Raw genomic sequence first — 11706 nt, 5'->3', positions numbered from 1 at the left:
TGGTTCATAGGCCTGTGCTCAATCCACTGAGCTACACCAGCCAGGACTAGGGTTTCTTTCTTTCTTTTTTTTTAGCAGTTCCAACTATGTTTGAATATTGTTATTTTAAGGCTTTTGATCTTTGTCAGAAGTAATTAAAGGAAAAAATAAAAAACATGATTTGTGTTTAAAAATTAAATGGCATTTTTCCTTGAAAATACAATATAAATCCATTACACTTAGTTTCCTATCTATATATATGTTGCATATGATATAGGGTATCAGTGACATTGTTTTCCTACATTTTGGAACACTTTATTATAATTTATCATTACTCATAATTGTATATAACTGTGATATAAAATAATAAGAGAATAAATATAGTAACTTTAGAAGGATGAAATAGTTTATAGAGATGATTAAATACTAACAAATTATCTTTCAGTTTCCTTATCGTATTACCCAAAGTATTGCATTATGCTTCAAAAAAGTATTTAAAAAATTTAGAACACCATTTTTGTAGTCCATTTTTTAACTTTATTAAAAATAGTAAAACATTTAGAACTTTTCAAATTCCATGTATAATGGCAAAGATTAATAATTGACGTGAGAAAAAACATATACCATCACTGGATGAATCTGGAGACTACAAGGAGTCAAAGGTCAGCCTTCTGGACTCTGAGAATAAAGGTCAAATTAATCATGTTAGTGAATTCTCAGATTAAATAGTCAATGATTTACTAAGTGAATTTTCTCAAATTCAGGAATCGATGAATAAATACTTCATTTCTAAGAGCATAAAGGAAATGTAGCATTCTTTCCAATTAGAAAGAATTTCATCTCAGTTTATTTAGATTTAAGGAAGCCACTGTTATGGGAGAACATTTAAAATATTCAAGTGCTTCTTTTATTAAAAAAACTGTAGTGGGATCAATGTTAACTATGTTATCATTTCCAACAATCTAATTCTGAATTTATGTCATAATTTTGGAAATACAGGAATTTCAGATTGATCTGCAGAATGCACATTAAAAGGGTAGAAAAGCACCATTTGCCAGTTTTGAAACTGATGTTTTTCTTATACATTTATATATTTTCTCTGTTAAAGCATCCAATCTAATAGTGCCATAAAATAGAAAGCTAAACTTACACCTTTAGCTACTAATGTGTAAAATATATAAATCATTGAAACTTCAGGAAAGAAAACACCACCGAACCACATTATTTGAAGAGCACAAAATGAATATTGAAGAAATATAGTTTTCTCTAACCCTATGACCCACAACTGACACTGTCTTTAAACAATTTTACTATATGTAATTCAGGGATAGCATCAAATAGAAACACAGAACAAATGTTTTGTATTTTGAAAGTCATTGATAAAATCAGAGCATTGTGCTGAGTGAAATAGGCCAGGCATTGAAGGACAAATACCATATGATCTCACCTTTGATAGGAAGCTAAAGAATAAAACAAACAAGCAAACAGAACAAAAACAAAGACACTGAAATAGAGAACAAGTGGGCAGCGACCAGAGGGGAGAGGGAAGGGAACTTAAGGGGAAAAAGGGGGGAGGGATTTTGAGGAACATGTATGAAAGACACAGAGATGAGGACTGGGGGGGGGGGGATGGGAGGGAGGGGGGAGACCGGGTGGGGGGGGGGGGATGGGAGAAATAGATAAAAAAAAAAAATGTACTTGAAAAGTAACTAAATAAAATTTAATATTAAAAAAAATCAGAGCGTTGTTTAGTAAAAGCTGTTGGGGCCAGTTCTGCCTTTTGTCTACATACAAAGATTCCTAATTCTTCTGCATTGTCTCAGATATCATCTTAGTAGGAGCTATTGCTGACGACCTACAACTGGAGAGATCCTGGAAGAAGCCCTCCCCACATCTACATACCTTAGATAAATTTACAAGCAGAACTTAAAGTTCACAGGCTGGAGACAGGTGCTTGACCAGCCCTTGGTTTCCTGGTTCTCCATCATCCAGACATGAATATGGTCCCTCCCTGCCTTAGCCTTTGGTCATCTTTACTGTCTATTCTCCCACTACCTGTGGTAGCATAAGTCATTTTCTTAACCACTGAGGTCAGCTTCATTATTGGTTCCAATTCACTCTTAGATCGTAATATTTATTCCTGTCTTGATGGTTTCTCCTCTATGCTCTTAGAAATGCTTAAAATTTTTATCACGTGCTACCAATATCCCTGCGTGAGAGCTTTCAATGGATTATCTTTGCTAATCCATTGAGCTGAGCTGGGTTCCTGAAGGGAATAGTTGTAGAATTATCTCTCTTGCCTCATCTGTGGTGCCAAACCCTTAAATATATCCTGAAGACCTGTTCACTTGCCACATTTAACAAGCCTTCACTGAAAGTTTTTATTTTATTTTATTTATTTTTATTTATTTATTTCTATACAAGGGCCAGTGCTAGACACAGTGAGGCCTCAAAACTTCAAAGCCCTCAAAAACTTCAAAGTGCACTGCATTGGATCTAAGTCTTGTCAACACATAATGAGCACTTTAAAAAACACAGATTCCTTGACCTTACTTCAGACACTTTAATCCCATTAAACCAAGGAGTCCCATAAGCCATTGAATGGATATTAGAAACTGTATAGGGGAATTTACTCCAAGTGAATCTAATACCCATCTATATGTAGGAATATCAGGCAAACCAATAAAGACAGAACCAATTATACAAGCTGTTTACACACAGTAATAGAGGTGCTAGAAGTTGCGGCTAACCCCAAATTACTCTTCAACACTTCCTTTTTTGTGGTACTTAGCATGAGCTGAAATTTTCCAGCTTTATCTCTGTCTCTAAACAACCCACTAGGACATTGAGAGAGAACGAATTAAAGTTAATCACATGATTTCTAGGGTGAACTTGCTACTTACCAGCTAAGTGAAGTTGAGCAAGGTACTCAACCGTGAGCTTCGGTTTCTCATTTGTAACATAGGTAATAAGTGCACTTATCTTTCTGGAATGTTGTGATGTTTAATACGCATTGCCATGCTTATAATTTGTCCACAGCTTTTAACCAACATGTAATAAATGCAAGCTGTTATTACTTACCAGATGACTTTCTGAAAAACTGAAAGGTTATTATCCCCAAAATTAATTAATTACCATCAAAAAATTAATTAATTACCATCAAAAAATTTAGCGCTGTAATTCAGATATTTTTGCATGACTTTCTACCTTATTGATCAGGATACATGACTATAGTTTAACCTCTCCTGAAAGCTTAGGTTAGGGATTATCTTTGCGGTCATCAGTTGTGAAGCCCCAATGAATGACAGGCCCATAACTTATTGGTACATTGAGTTGTTTGCCCCTAGAGGGAAGAGATCCAGATTGCATTGATTTTCTAGGAGGTAATCTTACTCCTTCATATTCAATAGACATATTTTTACTCGTCTAGGGAAACAATTAAACACTCTTTGTCTGCTAAAGGATACTAGATGCAGCACCTCAAGAAAACTAGTGAAAACAACAATCTCAATTTTAAAAACACTGAAGATTTGAGTGGACTTAAGATTCTTGCAGAACTAAGTAAAAAAAAAACTAATTTTCAGCTATCCTTAAAAACTAAGGCACTTTTATACTTGTGTTAACTAGGTAATTTTGTTCTGCAAGGTCAAGTTGTAAAATTTTTATCAGTAATTGGAAAGGTTTATTTTTGTTCAAAATATAAGTATTCCAAACCAATATGGTTTTTAGGTTTGTATCATGCCAAATACACAGATGTTTGTTACACAATATTAACTCCGGGGTGTTAGTAAGTGGGCATATCAGTTAGGAAGAAACCAGAGCCCAGCTAAGAGATTTCATCAGAGTGAAATAGTTACGAAGGAATTAAAAAGTTGAATGGTAAGGAGCAGACGGTGAAGCAATCCAGTAATGAGGAATAGCGCACTACTACTAGCTGTGAGGAGCAGGTGGAATTAGTGGCCTAAGCCTTGGATCCAGGGCTTTGGGTAGAAATAAGAATCTCAGATGAGATCCAGCTACTTCTAGAAATGCCCCCTAAAGTAGAAAAGAGAGGGATGATTCTCCCATCCTCTGACCCTGCACATTATTCCTCAGTGTCTGTCATTACTTATTTGGTAAAAAAAAATAGTTGGTTAAGAGTAAAGACTGGATCTAAAAGCAAAAAAGGCAAAGGTCAGCACAGTTACAGTATAAGGAAATAAATTAAAACATGATAATGACTTCCTGTAGCTCTATTATGGGAGAGCTGGGATTCTGGGTTGAGATATGCCCAGAGGCATTTTCTTAGTAATATCCCCAAATTATATCACATAATTACCAGGTCATGGTTTCTTCATTTTCTTAAGTGCTATTGTGATAAATAAGCAACATAATTAAATTTTAAAAACTTGATTACTTTTATGAAAAATCAGCTCTGAAAGTAAAATTAAATGTCACTCAAAATCTCAGGTAAAGCTAAATGTAAAAAAGAAAAAAAATCTGTATTCATACAATAAGGCTATGTTGATAACTTAAGAAAATCTTTATGTTAAACCATTTGAGGGCCACATCATAATTATATATCCTTGTGCCTTCTAACAAAAGTAGAAAACCACCATCAGTTGGTATTTTTCAATGTGTTTTCCTCTTGCACTCAATGTATAGGTGAAGAAATGGTAAAATCTTAACATAACAATAAATGCTAGTAGGGAATAAAACCTATTATATTATATTATATTATATTATATTATATTATATTATATTATATTAATTATATTATATTTCAGCTTATTCAAACTGGACATTTTCTCAAAGACCTGCTCCAGTTCACGTTTTCTGTACTGATGCATTACCAGTGGTTCTGATATGGGCCACACCAGAGAAGGGAATCATCAAAGCCCATCTGAAGTGCTAGGTGAAGTCACCTCTTATTTGTTGGTGTGACAACGTTTGGGAATTCATCACATCTCTCTAAATATAGCCCCACCTCTTCAGTATGGGGAAGGGAGTCAATGGAATTGTTTACTTGGAGCTACAATTACCTTGTCAGGAATGTATTCTACAGATGTCACTAAACTCGCAGGAGACCATGTAGACTTAGTAGAGATATTTACACCATTTCACAAGGAAGGAAGAAACCAAGGCCCAGAAAGATCAAAGTGCCATTTACTTATAATAACATATGAGCAAAACCACGATTTTGGCAAGACCTGTACTGTACATCATAATAATAGTTAATATGATTAGAAAATGCCAGACACACTCTTTTTTTTGAAAAAAAATTACATTTATTGTGGGAACATTAATATTATATACATTATATTAACATTATATAAGCTTTAGGTGTACAATTCTATAATACATCACTGTATATTGTATTACCTGATCACCACCTAAAGTCGTCTCCTTCCATCACCATGTCACCCACCCCCTTTACCCCCTTATTCATTTCCCCACTGCCATTCCTTTGCCGTAACCACCATACTGTTGCCTGTGTTGACAAGTTCTTTGTTTTGTTTGTTCATTACTTTCTGTTTTATGAGTAAAGTCATATGGTTCTTATCCTATTTTGTCTGACTTAGTTCATTTAACAGGATACTGTCAATATCTATTCCTGTTGTTACAAATGGGAATATTTCATCATTTTGTGGCCAAGTAGTATTTATTCCATTGTGTATTACCATATCATTACCCAATTATTTGTGGAACAACTCTCAAGATGTTGTTTCCAAATCTTGGCTATTGTGAATAATGGGGCAATGAATACTCTTAAGAACTTTCAGTAAATTAGCTAAATGAGTATTCAAATAAAAAGTAAAATTTACAAAAAATGTACATGGTTGAAGCATAAGAAGCAGAGAGAAGTTAAGTCATTTTTCTAATGTTGCAGTTACTGAATGACAAAACTGGAATGTAGTTTAACCCCCAAGTCTCCACGGTCGATCAGTGCTCTATTTGTTACCTCTCAGCACACTATGTAGGGATGTTAATGATGATCATACCAAGCACTGTATGTGACAAAATATCCATGACACATGAAATGCCAGACATGTATAAATCATAACTGAAGGAGAAATATCAAAAGACACTAAAAATATCAAAATACTAAAGGTAATTTTACCTCTTAAGATGTTAATTGAAATCAAGCTGGGCGACTGTTTTTGAACAACAGTGCTATAGAGTGAATAAGCCAAGCTGTGCAATACAGCTGAGTAGGAGGTACAGTAGTTCCCCACCGGACTCAGAGTGATTTCTCGACTTTGGCTCTAACCTACCACTCTCTACCTAAATTGGTCCCAGAGTACATATCTCCCATCTCACTGCACAGTATCTTTCCCTGGGCGACAGTATTTAGAGTAAATGGGTCTTTTGGCTATTCTTTAAAAGCATAAAATCAGTTCTGCCTTACCTATTCCCTCTCATGTCCCCGTGGACTGGCACCTTCTTGTACTTGAGTCTCGGAGGGACTTATCTGACCTTCAGCCTAAAGTAGCCACTCGGTCACACCCATGGCCTTATTTTCATTTTCTAAAGAGCAATAATTTGTATTTCATTCCTGCTTATTTATAGCTAAAAACTTTCACGCCCTACCAAAACTAATCTACATTTAAGGAAAAACCTTACCTCTCCTCATTCACTGACATATAATCGGCATTTAGCGAATGTGGGTAAATAAATTAATGAATGAATTATAATTAAATAACTAAAGAAATATAAATTATTTGAACGTAGAAAATGTTGTCCTAATATGACCAAGGTCATGGGTTAGAGAACTACTTAACGTTAGCAGAGTTTCAATATCAAAAACTAATTCATTAATATAAAAACCCATATTAGTAGTCAAAATAAAATCAAAGTACAAGTATAGATAAGTAAACACATATTCTCACCATTTAATAAAAGTATACCTCAGAATGGATGCTATTTCAGGTACTATTTAAAATACAGTACTAATGAAAGCAAAATTAAACATGTTATATGCAATATTCTATGCGTACAAGAGAAATATTATTTATTTTAAATTGTAACAAAACATAAAATTTTATAAAGTTAATTTTATTTTAATATTTATTAAAATTCCTTAGAAGTAATATAACATCCTTTTTTATTTTATTTTAATTGTTGTTCAAGTACAGTTTTCTCTTTTTTTAAAAAATAAAATAATGATTACAAATATATTTAACTCTATTTCATTTGTTCTTTTTTTTCAAAATTATTTTAGTTTTAATTTTCAGTACTTTAAGTCCATTTTACCTATGAAAATCATACTTTGTTTTTTCTTTATACATGTTTATTTATAGTCACAGGAAACATCTCTCTCTCTCTCCCAAGAGTATTGTTCCTGTCACCATCTAACAGTAAGTAATCTCTCACTGTATCAGGAAAGATCCCTGGAATAAAGAAAAAAGAGTGTATATAAAATTGAAAGAAACTTATTTGGACAAAGATAGACCTCCATGCTCTAAAATAATGATTTGTTCGGGCCACAAATGTTAACATTAGGAAAGATAAATTTTATCTCTCTCATAAAGTATCTTAGTAACAGCAGAGTAAGTCTTGAACATGATTTTGAATCATCATTTACATGTACTTATTTTAACATTTTTACAAATCTAATTTTGTGTAATTATTATTTTTGCCAATCTCAATCTTGTAAGGGAGTAAGGAAATGAAGAATGAATTTTGTGAAATATCATCACTCCCCAGGTAATGTCTACAAGTGGCCATCTTTGTCACCTTGATCCCAAACAATGGTTGCTCTTATTTCACCTTCGCTTTTATTTCCTACTTGTTTCCTTCAACCTAGTTCACTCCACTTTGGTGTACACTTAGGTTAAGGAAGCATTCCTGATAATGCAAAAACAAGAAATACCTTCATTTATTTAGTTCATGGGATTTGTAAAAACAATAAATAAAATTGGAGTTTTCCTAAATGTGACCTATAATGTTTTGGTATTTCTTATTTATTTAATAGCAAACCTTGAAAGTATAAAATAAATGGAAAGGGTTTGTATACAGACACTTATACAACTGCAGCACAAAAAGCCTGGGAGCAGTTTTGCAACAAAGGTAAAAACAAAGTTTTAGAGAGTATTGAGAGAAAGTTTATTGATTTATTCTGACTGAGACAAGGGAAAACTTCACCAAAAAAAAGCATAAAATTACCTCTTCCACAGACTTGAAAGATGAATAAGTTTTGCCAGATGAAAATATGTGGAAGAACTTACTAGATATTCTGATATTTTAAAAAATGGACAGTGCAACATTTTTGGCAACTTCCTTTTATTAATTTTTCCCCTGGAGCCTTAGGCAAAATTTGACAATTAATCTTATGTTGCTTCAATGGAATAGGCAAGTGTGATTAGAATCCTGAATCGCTTAGTATGAGGGTAAAAGATAAAAAAGAAGTGACGAGTCTAGGATCATAAAAGCATTTACTCATCAGAGGCAAGAATTCGTGAATCCTAGACTTTATTGACAGCCTTCCATTTACTTGCCACGATGCTATCTCGGGGAAAGAGAAAACTACATCTACGATCCTTACCAACCAGACTACAGTCCAGCAATAAACTGTTTCTCTAAGGGAAGTAAACATTACTTCAATGTTTGCTTGAGAAAAAGATGACTTCCTGAAATGTACTTAAAAATCCCCTAGCCTTCTCAAAGATGAATTTATCATGCCCCTAATTTGCATCAGGTAACTGTTTTATTTTATCATCATTTTAATTTGACTCTTTATGTTATGAATCCCATCCATGCTCTTACATTTGTGCCAATATTCCAGTTTTCAATTTGTCATATTTTCCATTGCACTATTGCATATTCTTAAGTATTTAAATGTTTTTCAGCAAAATCCATGCCTTCAGTGTGGCAGATTTCCCCCCCTGGTTCTAGTATTTAAGAACTGTGTAGGCTAATGATTAAGAATTTCCCAGGAGCTTAATTCCCAGAAAATACGTTCCTGATGAAAGTCAAAGTATCAGGCATTTATTAAACCAAGCACAATATTCTCTAGTATTAATTAAGCTATAAAATTATTTGTATATAAACTACATGTTTTTTTTCTATTCATCCTTACTAAAGGACAAAAATGCTGTACATATTTAAGATAAAAATTCGCAAGTGATCTCTGCTTGTGAAAATTACATGGTATAAAGAGACTTTAAGTAAAGATGAGACTTTACATTTAGGCTACAGAGACATTATATATATATAGTATCTCATATATAGTATCATATATATATATATAATACCAGGTTTGCCCAGAAGGTATTCAACCATATAATATATGCAATATAAAAAATAGAGACATTTATTGAAGAATATGTGAGATACAAGAAACCCTGTACATAAGACAAGGTAGGTTTTAGTCCCTTTCAAAGTAGGCAGCTTGGGACCTCACTCAGTTCTCCCAATCACCATCAGCTGGCCCACTGAATTTACTGAATTTCATCAACAGTCTGAAATTCTTCCCATTCAAAGGTGATTTTATTTTGGGGAAAAGCCAGAAGCGCCAAGCACCAAATGTGGGCTGCAGGGGGGCTAAGTCACCTGGGTGTTGTGACGTTTTGCTAAAATTTCTGCATAAGACATGATGCATCAGCAGATGGGTTGTCATGATAAAGCTACCAATCACCAGTTTCCCATAACTGCAGCCTTCTGAATCATCTGAATAGTTTCCATGGGGGATGTTCAAGCATAACACAAAATTTGATGCAGATTTGTTGCTCTACTCATTCAATCATTTTTAAGAGCAATGGCCACACAATACACATGCTCACTCAACAGTGTCTACCACCCCCACTGACTAGTAGAGTGAAATCATCACTATTCACACATGGGCATCCAGTCTACTCCCCTTGACTGTCAAGTTATATTGGTGTCATGCAAATCATTCTCATTATATTAACGATGGTTGGACTTTTTCCAGACAGATCGTAATCTGTAACAAGTTGGGAAAAAGCACAGTTGACTACTCTTATAATAAGTAATATCTTCATTATTTTCATATACATTAATTTAAAATTTTCTCAGAATAAATGAAAAGTTCAAAGGATATCATTAATAAAGAATTGAATATCATAAAATGAGAATGGTTATTTATAACATGCATAAGAAATAAGAAATTCATATCTAAAATATAATTTAATATTGTACAAACCATTAAGTGAGAGAAATACAAAAGAAAAGTGGCCAAGAAAATAAACAGGCACTTTACAATATTGATAATTCAAAATAAATTCAAAATTATAGATAATTAAAAATCTATCCAAAAGTAACTTCTTTCATTAATAATCAAGAAAAATACATTAAAAACCACAATAGGAGACAAACACATACATCCTGGAATAGTTAAAATTAAATTGACAGATAACTGTTGATGTAAATGCTGCAGAATAATTCATACTTTCTGCAAATAAGAGGGCAAATAGGTTAAACTATTATGTAAAACAAGTCATTGACAATATCTATTAAATCCAAATATATGCATTTCCCACGTCCCAGCATTTCTATTTATAAACTCAACAAAAATGCATATATTTGTTCAACAAAAGACATGTACAAGAATATTCAAGCTTCACTAAATGTGACAACCAAAGTTAGAAACAACCCATTGTTCATACTCAGTAAAATGCATATTTTTTAATTATTTAAAATTAAAATGCCTATTGAGTGAAATATTTATTCTACAAAATACTATTCCAATCACACTTTTGCATAGTTTGCAACCCATAGTTGCAACTCTCCTTGGCGCTTCTGGCTTTTCCCCAAACTAAAATTTTCATAGTTTGCAACCCACAAACTTGGGTTTCAAATACCCAAGAAGGCATGCACTGACAAGTGGGGGCATCATTTTTAACATAACACCAACAAGAACCAACCAAGATATTCATAAAAATAAAATAAATGATTTGTGGTATACTCACATGGCAAAATATATAGCCACAATCACGAATGGATCACAGCTATAGGAATCAACTTGGATGAATTGTAAAAGCCTAATTTTGAGTTAAAAATAAAAAACTATTCAATTCAACTTATGTAGTTCCATAAAAGTTCAAATGAGGCTTTGTTTTAAAATATAACAAAGACAAGGAAGCAGTCTCTATAGAAGTCTAACAGTTTATGTGAAAAACGCTTTGAAATATAAACCTAAAACTTAACACATAATCATAGAAGAGAAAATTCACTCATACAAAAATAACAACATCTATGACAAACACGATAAGACTACAGACAGTGATAGGGTTTCTAGTCGGTAGACTTCTAGCTGTAAGAATATCACAGCGTAGAAGAAACAACTAACATTTTAGAATACTTCGTAGGTTATATGTTCTTTATTGAAAAAACTTGTATAATAGTAACAGAACTAGAGTGATTAAATTACCACACTTCTGACCGTAAGTCTTGGACTTCCAGCAGTCTTTTGACTTGAAATTGGAGGTCCTTTGACTATAACAGCTAACTGGAGCAAAACACTTAATTCCTTGGGGATTGTTACTTTAAAATGGGATATTCTATCACATAATTACAGAAATTAATTTTAGTTTTAATTTTTACTCCACTAATATATTCACATATTTACTTCTATTTTTGAAATTAACATGGCATATTTGCCCACTGAGAAGTGAGATAAAATGTATAATTGTCAAAAAGTGATAATTTAAGTAATACATTGACTCTATATTTGTATTAACTTAAAATAGTGATATAAATTAAATAAAAATAATAAATTACAAAAAATTA

Source organism: Artibeus jamaicensis, unplaced genomic scaffold, assembly GCF_021234435.1.
Source record: "Artibeus jamaicensis isolate MK-2021 breed Jamaican fruit bat unplaced genomic scaffold, CSHL_Jam_final scaffold_369, whole genome shotgun sequence".
NCBI classification, from domain to species: Eukaryota; Metazoa; Chordata; class Mammalia; order Chiroptera; family Phyllostomidae; genus Artibeus; species Artibeus jamaicensis.
The sequence above is the reverse complement of the archived record's forward strand: the minus strand, read 5'-3'. Positions refer to the sequence as shown.